Consider the following 14,588-nt stretch of genomic DNA (forward strand, 5'->3'; position numbering starts at 1 on the left):
TGGGAAGATAAATTAGATGAAAAATGGGCTAACCTCTATATGCTAGCTACTGTAGCAGAAAATGCAAACCTCTAAAACTATCAATAAGCCTGATCCAGCATTAGCATCTTTATCCAGAAAACCACTACTCCGTAAATAAATAAATCTTAGGGTATTTTAAATTATCCGTTATCCTTTGTAAAATTTAGTCTTTCGATATGCAATAAATGGAATGTTTATCTAAATTTCCTTATAAGATTTTAACTTAGCATTTTTGTGCATTTTGCATATATGCTAAACAACATGAGTGAGCTATCTGAAGCATTTCAGAATCTCAATCTATACCCAGTACCAATCGAAGTCTCTCACGACTTTACTGGTTATTTTGCTGATGTGGAGGAACCCCTGGAATTTCAAGCTCCACCTCCGGAAAAAGTAAAGCTTAAGAAAAGAAGAAGATATGTAGGATGGAGGAAAGTGCGCAGGAGGAAGCCAGCCACTAGGAAACTCCCCAAAGTAGAAAACCCTATGGACAAAGGAAAAGGAATCGAAACCGGAGAAAGTTCTAAGCCAGCAGAGATAGAAATCAGGGAAAATTCTAGGGAAAAGGGAATAGAAATAGGAGAGAGTTCTAAACAAACTGAAGAAATCACATTTCAAGAAGAAATAGACCGTCTACTAGCAAGCTGTGATGTTATTAGCCCTATCAACAACAATCTTTACCCTTATCCGGCTGAAAACCAACTTCCAGTAAATCTGGAACCAGCTATTCCAGACCCTCTTGTAACACCCTTGCTATTATTTTAATGTTTTAGTATAATTTATGAAAATAAACATGTAATCATGATTACATATCAATTAAGAATACAAGTTAATTAAAACTTTTCTAAATTTTATAACGTTACATCATGATTGGTAAAAATTTGCCGTTTAGAAATAACGACTAAACTATGTGCGGAAGCTTGTAACTGCATTGTGTTCGGTCCTTCAACGAGCTTGATCTTCATCCGTAAGCTTACTAAAGTTTACCTGTAATCAAAACCAACACCAATGTTAGTTTTGATACTAAGATAACTAATTTTATCAAGTCCCTTTATCGACAAATGAAAATAAAATAAATTTTTCCAATTCATGCCTCCCGCGACACGGGGGGGAGTCCCTTGTTCTGTCGCGTGTCGCGTCCCAATTACCAGATCCCGTCGCGTGGCGCGGGGGAAACTAATTTCCAGCAGGTCCGTTTCTGGACCTGCATTTTCTGCCCAGCTCAAGTTTTTTTTTTTTAACAAAAATTAAACTTCAAATGGCCATAACTTTTAATCCATATGTCCATTTTACACGATTATTTTTCCTACGCGTCCGTAATTAAATTGCGGACCCGTTTATCACCTTGGTTTGCATAAAATCTGATTTATCCAATGTTGGCTCATAAGTCGTTTAGGTGATTATTCGACCCGTTTAGCATTATTATTTCACTACATGCTCTAAAAAGAAAAATAGTTAATTCCTATTATTTTACCCATCCCGGGCTTGTCAAACCTTAACGTTTTCGCTCCCATCCTAGAGTTTACGTAGGTGTTTACATTCACCGATTCATTTGTATCTATCTAAGCATTTTACCACAATTTACTTCTTAGTCTACTTTAGCCGCAAACGTTTTTGCCTATACTTTTTATATGCATCTAAGGGTTTCAAAATCAATAAACAAGTTTCTAAACAAACTCTAACGGTCGTTTACCCGATTTACCCATCAAGGGCTTTTTGGTCAATTCTAGTCTCATATTTTAAGTCGAAGCCTCTCACTAATTATTTGACCAAAAATAACACTTTTAACCACAATATAATTATGCGTACCTGGCTCGGATCAACATATTGACCCATTTTAATACCTTGTCTTCATTTATTTGCTATTTCATAGCTTCGCTAATTCCCGAGCCGTTCATCCTGCGAGCACGAGACTCGGCATACACTTATTAGTCGTTAATTGTCAAATGGTATCAATATTACCATTTGACCCGTTTTACCCTTTTTATTAGTTTAGGCTTACTTATAAAGTAGCCGTCAAAAACTCGTTTTATCTTAGTCATTTTGTGACTAATTTACCGTTCCACCCCGTTTCACCATTAACTATGGTTTTTAACGTTTGTTTTTGGTTCCGACCCGTATCATTTTGCGTCGAAAACCTTATTTCGAATACTATCTCTATTGTATTTATAACTTATAGAGTAGACACATATTCTACAAAAGGTGTAAGTTTCACTTACATTGCATCCATGGCACGCTTTTCTTTCCGTACTTGCTCCGTTTGACCCGCTTCATCCACAAGCTTCCATCTAGCTCGTTAGGCGTCAAACTATCATCATATTTCGTAAGGTCGTTAGATTAGTCATAATCATTTACGACTATTCCATCCTACGGGTTTTATGTCGAATTTATCATTCGTCCATATCAAAATTATCATTCGATCTAATCATTGATCGGTTTGACGTTTAAAAAGTCAATTGACTTATCAACATATTAAAATGCACATTTGGTTCAATGAACTCACTTAGGTATATTTCATCCGAACTCTTAACGAAATCAAATTTTACATACTAACTAGTAGGCCGCGATTTCATTTAGGCGTTTCATATCACTGAAAATGGGTTGTTTTTGGTGACTTGTTTAACCTGTTTACAAGCCTTCAAAAATTATGATTTTTTTGTGTGGCGTACCTCTCTGAGTGTTAGACCTTGTGTTAAAATTTCAAGATCTAACTCTTTACCAAAAATTCGTAAAAATTCATTTACTAAGCTGCAATCAGATTCGTCACTTCTAACTGCAGCTTACGGAAAAATTCATTTAAAATTCCTCGTTTATCCGATCGACGAAATTCCAATTGGCGATTCTTCTAATCACTTAAAGCTATCTACAGTAAGAATTTGAGATCATAACTCAATTCCTAAATTGAGTTATGACATTCGTAATGGGCTGCGAATTCTGCCAGAAAACGCAGCTTGAACCTTTGATACGGAAAAATTCATAAAACGCTCAATTTTCGTCGAAAAAATGCGATTCCAGTGGGGTTTTAAAGATATTTCCTGGAATTACATTTTAGACTCAAGAAACACATGTTTTTGTCATGTTTTATTCAGGATACAACCAATACAAGTCGGCTGTAAATTCCGATCAGGAGTTGTTTGAATTCAGCTTTCAATTTAAGCATGTTCTTGACATCATAACACCAATTTTTAGCAATCAAAACCCTAAAAACATCTCATGCAATACTAAAAACAGCTAGGGATGATTTCAATATATACTTGTCTAGGGTTTACTCCTAAACACTATTTCACTTTAATATCATCCAAACAACATTCATGCAATACTAATTTCGGATTATAATTGTTCATCCAGAATTTTGAATAGAATCAAACAACGAATTTTGACATACCTTGTGATCTCCTAGGCTTGGTGATCACTAATTTATTAAAAGCCCCAATTTCCTAGCTTGATTTCCCTTGATTTGGCTGAATTTATTGTGATTTAGGGTTTTGATCAAGAATCCTTTGTGGCTCCTGTGTAAATCACGACCAGAACACACACATGAGTGTGTGTTTTGTTGTTTTGATTTTTATTAAATTAAAACTATTTTCTCATTTAACCCTTTTAGTCCCTCAAGTTTTTAGAGTTATCAAAAGGATTATAAACCAAGTTTTCTTTATTATTTTCAAAGCACATAATTAACTAGGTTGATATTCCTAGTTACTTAGTGGGTTTCGAGAGTTATAACTCGTTTTATTTTAAGTCCCGTTAACTCGGTCTTCTTATAAACTTACTTTTCTCAAAGTATTTATTCTTCTTTTAATTAATATTAGGTTTATTTACTTAAATCCTAATATTTACCGGGTAAATTTTCACCACTAACGGTACTTTACCCGTCTTTTAGTATTAACGTGGTTTGATTATCAAACCCGTTTTCGGGGTCTTACAAGTCTACCCCCCTTAAAGAGGTTTCGTCCCCGAAACCTTATTTACGTATTTCTTTTAATTTAGACTAAACAAACTTAGTTTCGTTTACAAGATATTCATTCGTTCCTTTCGATCTAACGTTTTAATTTATATTGACGCGTACGTCTTTCGTGTATAAGGCCTCGCGGGCCGTTATTTTTAGCTTATATCCTTTATCTTTATTGATCAAGTTGTCACTTGACCGCTCATTCGTGTTAGGCTTGTTAACATGTTTTATCCTGCGCTTGTCCTATATTAACAAGCGCTTGATATTTGTCATGACACTATCTTGACTTCGAATAGTTTTACCGACTAGACTAATTAGTCGCCGTCACTTTATACCTCGTCATCCGGGTATACTAATTTGCCATCTCTGGCCTTATGTGTGTTTTAGATTTTTCTAATTCCCCTCATACTACTTATGTTTGTTAAAACGTTGCTTTTGACTAAAAACTAATTTTTTTTTAGTTTATGTTTCCTTTTTGTCTTACATCTTTCTCTCATTTCTAGAAATGTTACTTCAGAGGATCTATTCCTTTCCGTTATTATTTAATGCGGGGAATTATAACCAATTCCCACGTTTAACCCATATGACCCGTAGGTTCTTTCGCTTAGCCTCGTAGTCTATTTATTTAGATTTTCACCTTTTTACCCTTTTAAGGTGAGACCCCTACAATTCGTTTCTTTCTATTTGTGACCCAAAGGTCTTTTGGTCCCGCAAAACTTTAACACTATTTATAATCCCGTAGCTTAAGATGATCCCGTAGATCATCTTTTATTTGTGTCTTTACTTAACTGTATATATATTTATGGTGTCAAGGTACCCTTTTTATGTTTAGAATCATTTACTTTTGCTTTTTGGATTTCATTTGACCTTGACCGTAGTCTAAGGCTTCATTTGTTTTCTTTCGAATTATCTTTTTGACTTTATGACTTCTAACGTCATTTACACGTCAGTTTGTCCTACGCTTACCATAATCCGGTTCTTACCTGTACTTCTTTACAACCCGTTACCCGGGTTCCTTATCTTAATGTTTTTAACATTCTTGTTTCGCTAGTTTGCGTTTTTTCCTATCTACATTCCTTTACGACCCATCACCTAGGCTCATTAATATTTCACGCTTCTATTATTCGGTTTGCGCCTATTTGTACTACAAATTTCTTATACTGTATTTGTCTCGTTTGACTTATTTGTGTGAGGTTTTATCACTTATGAACGTCAAACTTCGTTCTTTATTCGACCCCTTCAACTCTAAAATAGTTGAACATAGTTATCAAAATCTCTGTTTGCAAATTCTCACCGTCTTTTAGTCATGACTCATATTCCGAGTCTTTTGACCCTTTTTTTTTGTTCCCGTCTCTCGGTTTACGCATTCGCCCACAATCCTACCCGTCCATCGGGTATCTTTACTGAAGCCATCGTCAAGTAACCATTCTTACATGGTTTTAGAGATCATCTTAATTTATTTGATCGTCTTAGCGAAATCCATTGCTTTTATTTAGTCAAGTCTTTTATTCTACCCCTTTGACTTGTCTGTGTGAATTTCATCACTTATGACAGTCAAACTTTATCCTTTGTGCCTTAGCATTCACATTAGTTGGTTTGTACTTTCATTTACTTTAATGTTTGTCCCTTCTTTCGGGCTCGTTATTCTAACGTAATACGCTCCCTGTCATCCGACTTGCGTTTACATTTACTATCAAACATCTTACTTGTTTGACTCATTTGGGTACCATTTAAGTTAGTCCCATTTATCCCGCCCTTACTACATCGGACGTAAATGTGTCCATCATAAGAGTTCATGGTACCACGTGTTCGTTACTTACTTGGCCAGAGTAAGCGACCAACACCTGATATACATGACCTTTTATAATTTTCACATTACACCCCATGTAAGTAACACCTCTATTTAGTTTTCTTGGAAATAATACCCTGGATAGGTATTCTATTCAGGCTTTCCAAGCTTTTAATTTACATATGCAACAATCATTCTCTACATGTTTGTTGCATATTGCTATTTGTGCAACGGGCTTCTCTTGTCGTTAACCTCCTTCGCAATCGCTACGCGATTTAGGTCCTTGATGAATATGCTCTGCTTGTCATACCTCGGACCGTTCCTCCGTCATATATGCAATTCATTCAACTCTCGTCACTTTCGGATGAGAGTGTCCTTTAATTAAAACATTCACAAAAGTTAGTCATGTCGACATCAATAATTGCCCGTATGATATACGAGGCTTTCTGGTATACGTGTCAATGCACGTAATTTCGTTAACTATATCGATCCTTGATCGATTTAATTGAGGTAATGCGTATTATACGATAACCCTATGTGTTGTTCACAACACTTTAATCATACTAAACCATTAACATACTTGTACTTACCGGATTTGCGATCAAGCCTCGAACTGAACACACTTTACTCTTTAACCGTGAGCTCTGATTACCAACTTGTAACACCCTTGCTATTATTTTAATGTTTTAGTATAATTTATGAAAATAAACATGTAATCATGATTACATATCAATTAAGAATACAAGTTAATTAAAAATTTTCTAAATTTTATAACGTTACATCATGATTGGTAAAAATTTGCCGTTTAGAAATAACGACTAAACTATGTGCGGAAGCTTGTAACTGCATTGTGTTCGGTCCTTCAACGAGCTTGATCTTCATCCGTAAGCTTACTAAAGTTTACCTGTAATCAAAACCAACATCAATGTTAGTTTTGATACTAAGATAACTAATTTTATCAAGTCCCTTTATTGACAAATGAAAATAAAATAAATTTTTCCAATTCATGCCTCCCGAAGTGAAATAGTGTTTAGGAGTAAACCCTAGACAAGTATATATTGAAATCATCCCTAGCTCAAGTAAATTCAGATTTTGTTGATGCTAAATTCATGTATGAGATGTTTTTAGGGTTTTGATTGCTAAAAATTGGTGTTATGATGTCAAGAACATGCTTAAATTGAAAGCTGAATTCAAACAACTCCTGATCGGAATTTACAGCCGACTTCTATTGGCTGTAACCTGAATAAAACATGACAAAAACATGTGTTTCTTGAGTCTAAAATGTAATTCCAGGAAATATCTTTAAAACCCCACTGGAATCGCATTTTTTCGACGAAAATTGAGCGTTTTATGAATTTTTCCGTATCAAAGGTTCAAGCTGCGTTTTCTGGCAGAATTCGCAGCCCATTACGAATGTCATAACTCAATTTAGGAATTGAGTTATGATCTCAAATTCTTACTGTAGATAGTTTTAAGTGATTAGAAGAATCGCCAATTGGAATTTCATCGATCGGATAAACGGGGAATTTTAAATGAATTTTTCCGTAAGCTGCAGTTAGAAGTGACGAATCTGATTGCAGCTTAGTAAATGAATTTTTACGAATTTTTGGTAAAGAGTTAGATCTTGAAATTTTAACACAAGGTCTAACACTCAGAGAGGTACGCCACACAAAAAAATCATAATTTTTGAAGGCTTGTAAACAGGTTAAACAAGTCACCAAAAACAGCCCATTTTCAGTGATATGAAACGCCTAAATGAAATCGCGGCCTACTAGTTAGTATGTAAAATTTGATTTCGTTAAGAGTTTGGATGAAATATGCCTAAGTGAGTTCATTGAACCAAATGTGCATTTGAATATGTTGATAAGTCAATTGACTTTTAAAACGTCAAACCGATCAATGATTAGATCGAATGATAATTTTGATATGGACGAATGATAAATTCGACATAAAACCCGTAGGATGGAATAGTCATAAATGATTATGACTAATCTAACGACCTTACGAAATATGATGATAGTTTGACGCCTAACGAGCTAGATGGAACCTTGTGGATGAAGCGGGTCAAACGGAGCAAGTACGGAAAGAAAAGCGTGGCATGGATGCAAGGTAAGTGAAACTTACACCTTTTGTAGAATATGTGTCTACTCTATAAGTTATAAATACAATAGAGATAGTATTCGAAATAAGGTTTTCGACGCAAAATGATACGGGTCGGAACCAAAAACAAATGTTAAAAACCATAGTTAATGGTGAAACGGGGTGGAACGGTAAATTAGTCACAAAAGGACTAAGATAAAATGAGTTTTTGATGGCCACTTTATAAGTAAGCCTAAACTAATAAAAAGGGTAAAACGGGTCAAATGGTAATATTGATACCATTTGACAATTAACGACTAATAAGTGTATGCCGATTCTCGTGCTCGCAGGATGAACGGCTCGGGAATTAGCGAAGCTATGAAATAGCAAACAAATGAAGACAAGGTATTAAAATGGGTCAATATGTTGATCCGAGCCAGGTACGCATAATTATGTTGTGGTTAAAAGTGTTATTTTTGGTCAAATAATTAGTGAGAGACTTCGTCTTAAAATATGAGACTAGAATTGACCAAAAAGCCCTTGATGGGTAAATCGGGTAAACGACCGTTAGAGTTTGTTTAGAAACTTGTTTATTGATTTTGAAACCCTTAGATGCATATAAAAAGTATAGGCAAAAACGTTTGCGGCTAAAGTAGACTAAGAAGTAAATTGTGGTTAAATGCTTAGATAGATACAAATGAATCGGTGAATGTAAACACCTACGTAAACTCTAGGATGGGAGTGAAAACGTTAAGGTTTGACAAGCCCGGGATGGGTAAAATGATAGGAATTAACTATTTTTCTTTTTAGAGCATGTAGTGAAATAATAATGCTAAACGGGTCGAATAATCACCTAAACGACTTATGAGCCAACATTGGATAAATCAGATTTTTATGCAAACCAAGGTGATAAACGGGTCCGCAATTTAATTACGGACGCGTAGGAAAAAGAATCGTCTAAAATGGACATATGGATTAAAAGTTATGGCCATTTGAAGTTTAATTTTTGTTAAAAAAAAACTTGAGCTGGGCAGAAAATGCAGGTCCATAAACGGACCTGCTGGAAATTAGTTTCCCCCGCGCCACGCGAGGGATCCGGTAATTGGGACGCGACACGCGACAGAACAAGGGACTCCCCCCGCGTGTCGCGGGAGGCATGAATTGGAAAAATTTATTTTATTTTCATTTGTCGATAAAGGGACTTGATAAAATTAGTTATCTTAGTATCAAAACTAACATTGGTGTTGGTTTTGATTACAGGTAAACTTTAGTAAGCTTACGGATGAAGATCAAGCTCGTTGAAGGACCGAACACAATGCAGTTACAAGCTTCCGCACATAGTTTAGTCGTTATTTCTAAACGGCAAATTTTTACCAATCATGATGTAACGTTATAAAATTTAGAAAAGTTTTAATTAACTTGTATTCTTAATTGATATGTAATCATGATTACATGTTTATTTTCATAAATTATACTAAAACATTAAAATAATAGCAAGGGTGTTACACCTCTAATCCACACTCGGCCTTTAGGCGAAATAGAAGAGTGGTGGACGAACGACTGGCAATTTCAAAACATAATCAATAGTCCTTATACCTTTCTCCCACAGTTTGATCCAGAACCTTTCCCCAACCCTCCAATGAGAAACGAAAACTTAGCCGAACTTCCTCAGTTTGGTGAAGAACTGATAGGTACAGGGAATAGGATCCGAGAAATGGGGGAACAAATCTCCTGGAAATACGACGAGAGGGAGCGTCGCTACTAAACTGCCAGTTGACCAAAGAATAGTGGGGTTGGGAAGTATGTCTGTATAATAACAGTAGTAGTAAAATATAACTCTGTAAAATAGGAAATAACACATTGTAAGATAAACAGTGTGTATGGATGCCTATATAACCTATATAAAAATAGAAGTCGAGAAAATCGATAATTTTGGCTATATATGCGTGTTGTAAAAGTTGTGTGTTTAATCTATGTATTTGATTATCAATTATTTGACACTAATAAGCTACACTTACAATAATAAACAGATGGATAACGATGGCCAACCAGTAAATGAAGTAAACCAATCTGAGCAAAATCAGGAAAACCAATATATGACTAGACAAGATATCGAAAATATTGTTGCTCAAGGGATAGCTAATGCTATTCCAGCCATCCTGGCTGCTGCTCAGAAACCTGCTGAACCATAACAAATCATTCCTAGTAAACGTACTCCGGAAGATAAAGACAGTAACAGCATAAATGGAGGCAGCAATCATGACGATAATAATCCACGACAGGCCCCACTCTCTAAGAAAATGAAAGCTGCAACTCCTGGTTGCACTTACAAAGAATTCCTTGCCTGCAAACCAGCAGAATTTGCAGGTAAAGAAGGGGCAACTGCAACACTGCGTTGGTTAGAAAAAACCGAAGCAGTAATTGCAATAAGTAAATGTGCCGAAGAAGATCAAGTCATGTATGCGTCAAATTTGTTCAAAGAAGGGGCGCTAGAATGGTGGAACACAGTATTACAAGCAAAAGGAAGAAGGATGGCCTATGCTATGAACTGGGAAGAGTTTAAGAATCTTGTAGAAAGAAAATATTGTCCTGAGTATGAAAAAGAACAAATGGCAAATAAGTTCCTAAATCATCGTATGACGGGTGTAGATTGTCGCGGTTATACTTCGACATTCTTTGAATATGCTAGAGTGGTACCAACACTGGTTTCGCCAGAACCGGTACTCATTTCTCGCTATATTTAGGGATTAATTAGTGAAATCCGTAACATCATTAAGGCTGCGAGACCTCGCACTATAGACGATGCTGTGGAATTAGCTAATACCCTAACTGATGAACTGGTGCGCACAAGAGAAGAAGATCGAAAGAAGGATTTGGCTCAAAAGATTACCCAAGGATTTCGTATGGGTAATACTAAGAAAAGAGGAACAGGACGATTCTCAAATCTTCCTTTTTACAGAAATTGTAGAAAGAAGCACTTTGGAAGATGCAATGTGACCTGCAATTTTTGCAAAATGATAAGACATCGTGAGGAAGATTGTAGGAAAAAGACCAAGATCTGCTATAACTGCGGAGAAGCTGGGCATTTCAAACCCGAATGTCCTAAATTGGTTAAACCAGCAGATAACAAAGGCAAACCAGCTGACGGAGCTACTAAGAAGAATGCCAGAGCATTCCAGCTGACCACCCAGGAAGCAGAACTCATTCCAGATGTGATAGCCGGTACGTTCTTAGTTCATGACGTGTTTGCAAAAGTATTATTTGACTCTGGTGCAAATCAAAGTTTTATCAATACTTCATTCTGCCAAGCTCTTAATTTACGCTTAATCACCCTTAGGCAGATTTTTACAGTCGAAACGGCAGATGGGAATTCTGTTAACGTAAATAAGGTTTTCAAGAAGGAAAGATAGAACTATTAGGCCATAAGTTTTCTGCCAACCTGTTACCTATGAAATTAGCCGGATTCGATGTGGTGTTAGGAATGGATTGGTTGGTAGCCAACCATGCTCGAATCCTGTGTGATAAGAATTCCGTAGAAATTCGTACCCCCACAGGAGAGGTAATTTTAATTACAGGAGATAGACCTCGAAAGCCACTGAAATTCATTTCAGTAATGAAGTTGGCTAGTTATTCAAGAAAACAAGAAGTAGTGTATATGATTTCCGTAATCATTAACACTAAAAGTAAGGAACTTCAGGACATCCCTGTAGTCTCAGAATACCCAGATGTCTTTCCAGAAGAATTACCCGGGTTACCACCCGATAGAGAAGTAGAGTTTAGAATTCATCTAATTCCTGGTACTACACCAATAGCCAAGGCACCTTATCGATTAGCACCCACCGAAATGCTAGAACTGAAAAAGCAGCTAGATGAATTACTAAGCAAAGGATTTATACAACCTAGTTCATCTCCTTGGGGAGCACCAGTGTTGTTTGTGAAAAAGAAGGATGGATCGATGAGGATGTGTATCGATTATAGGGAACTAAATAAGGTTACAATTAAGAATCGATACCCATTACCTAGGATTGACGATCTTTTTGATCAACTCCAATGCGCTAGGTATTTTTCTAAGATAGACTTAAGATCCGGATATCACCAGCAGAAAGTACAAGAAGAAGACATACCTAAAACAACTTTCAGAACTAGGTATGGCCATTATGAGTTTACAGTCATGCCCTTTGGACTAACAAATGCTCCAGCAGCATTTATGGACATGATGAATCGGATCTGTAAACCATACTTAGATAAATTTGTAATTGTTTTCATCGACGATATACTTATTTATTCCAAAAGTCAGGAAGAACATTGTGAGCACCTACATGCACTCTTAACTTTGTTAAGAAAGGAAAAGCTTTACGCAAAATTCTCGAAGTGTGAATTCTGGCTGCAAGAAGTACAATTTTTAGGTCACATGGTGAATCACGAAGGAATTCACGTAGATCCTGCTAAAGTAGAAGCAATCACCAAATGGAAGGTCCCGCAAACGGCTATGAAAATTAGAAGTTTTCTAGGATTAGCTGGATACTATAGACGCTTTATTAAGGATTTTTCCAAAATAGTTGTACCTTTGACCAAGCTCACCTGTAAAGCAATTAAGTTTGAATGGGGACCTAGACAAGAAGAAGCTTTTAAAATCTTAAAGCAAATATTGACAAATGCTCCAATTTTAGCCTTGCCAGAAGGAACAGAAGATTTTGAAGTATATTGTGATGCTTCAAAATTAGGATTTGGGTGTGTACTGATGCAACGCAAGAAGGTAATTGCGTATGCCTCCAGGCAATTGAAGAAGCACGAGGAAAATTATACGACTCATGACTTGGAGTTAGGAGCCATAATTTTTGCCCTTAAAATTTGGAGACATTATCTGTATGGAAGTAAATTTACTGTTTATACAGATCATAAAAGTCTAAAGTACATATTTGGGCAAAAAGAGTTAAATATGAGGCAAAGAAGATGGATGGAAATCCTAAGCGATTACGACTGTGATATTCAATATCACAAGGGAAAGGCAAACGTAGTTGCAGACGCCTTAAGTCGTAAGTATCATGAGAAGCAACGACGAGTTCGTATGCTTAGAATAAATCTACAATTAGATTTAATGGAACAATTGAAGAAAGTGCACGAAACAGCAATCAAGGATGATGCTGAAGGAATGAAAGGTTATATAAAAGAACTAGAGCAAGAAAATGATGGAATTTGGAGATTTCACAAGAAACGAACTTGGGTACCTAAGCAGGGAGAATTAAGGAATAAGATTTTAGAAGAAGCTCATAAATCTCGGTATACCGTACATCCAGCAAACAATAAGATGTACCAAGATTTAAGAAACAATTTCTGGTGGATAGGAATGAAAAAGGATATAGCTGAATACGTATCTAAATGTCTTACTTGTTCACAAGTTAAGGCCGAACACCAGAAACCTTCAGGACTACTACAACAGTTGAAAATGCCTGTATGGAAATGGGAACTCATAACAATGGATTTTGTTACTAAGTTACCCAAAACAAGAAAAGGTAATGATGCGATTTGGGTAATTGTGGATCGATTAACCAAATCAGCGCATTTTCTACCAATGAAAGAAACCTTTAGCATGGAAAGGCTAGCCAAGTTGTACGTAAATGAAGTAGTATCCTTACATGGAGTCCCACTCTCCATTGTATCGGATAGGGATAGTCGTTTCACTTCCCATTTCTGGACTAGTTTCCAAGAAGCAATGGGAACCCGACTCAATTTAAGTACTGCATATCATCCTCAAACAGACGGACAAAGTGAAAGGATGATACAAACCTTGGAAGACATGCTCCGAGCATGTGTAATTGATTTTGGTGGTAATTGGGATAACCACTTACCCTTAATTAAATTCTCCTATAACAATAGTTATCATTCAAGCATCGAAGCTGCCCCATTCGAAGCACTGTATGGACGCAAGTGCAGAACCCCAGTTTGTTGGGCAGACATAGGAGAAAGTCAATTATCAGGTGCGGAAATTGTGCAAGAGACCACGGATAAGATAACTCAAATCAAGGAAAGACTGAAGACTGCTAGAGATCGCCAGAAAAGCTATGCAGATAATCGCCGCAAGCCACTAGAGTTTCAAGTCGGAGACAAAGTACTTTTGAAAGTTTCCCCTTGGAAAGGAGTAGTACGATTTGGTAAGAAAGGAAAACTGAGTCCAAGATACATAGGACCATTTCCAGTAATCCAACGAATAGGACCAGTTGCTTATCATTTACAACTACCAGAAGAATTAGCCGGAGTACATGATGTATTTCATGTATCCAATCTCAAAAAATGTTTATCAGACGAATCCCTGGTAGTACCTCTTCAAGATGTAGAGGTAAATGAAAAGCTGAAATTCGTAGAGAAACCACTATAGATAGAAGATAGAAAAGTCAAGTTTCTCAAACATAAGCGACTAGTGCTAGTCAAAGTCAAGTGGGATTCAAAAAGAGGACCGGAATACACTTGCGAGCTGGAATAAAAAATGAAGCGGAAATATCCTCATCTATTCCAGTAAATCTCGAGGAAGAGATTTTTCTTAAGGTGGGGAGGATGTGACAACTCTCATTAAATTTAATACTTATTATGTTAATTAATAAGGAAACCCTAATTGAGAAACCCAAGTAATTCTGCATAAACCCTATAATTTTCAAAACAATCAGAATCAGGGTCAGGGCCCCTAAAACTCAAGGGGGTTAAACCCTAATTGATAATTATCATCAAAATTCGCTTTCTAAATTTTCGAGCAAC

General features: G+C 36.3%; 1 long non-coding RNA gene across 1 annotated transcript; it reads right to left on the reverse strand.

The window, feature by feature from the left end:
• Positions 1-783: 783 nt before the first annotated feature.
• On the reverse strand, positions 784-2,327 carry LOC118481739. The gene is made up of 3 exons (XR_004866061.1): positions 2,241-2,327; positions 1,831-1,920; positions 784-1,008 (listed from the first exon to the last, which is right to left on the reverse strand). It is a non-coding gene; the product is annotated as an uncharacterized LOC118481739 (long non-coding RNA).
• Positions 2,328-14,588: the final 12,261 nt, after the last annotated feature.

Source organism: Helianthus annuus, chromosome 1 (assembly GCF_002127325.2).
Source record: "Helianthus annuus cultivar XRQ/B chromosome 1, HanXRQr2.0-SUNRISE, whole genome shotgun sequence".
NCBI classification, from domain to species: Eukaryota; Viridiplantae; Streptophyta; class Magnoliopsida; order Asterales; family Asteraceae; genus Helianthus; species Helianthus annuus.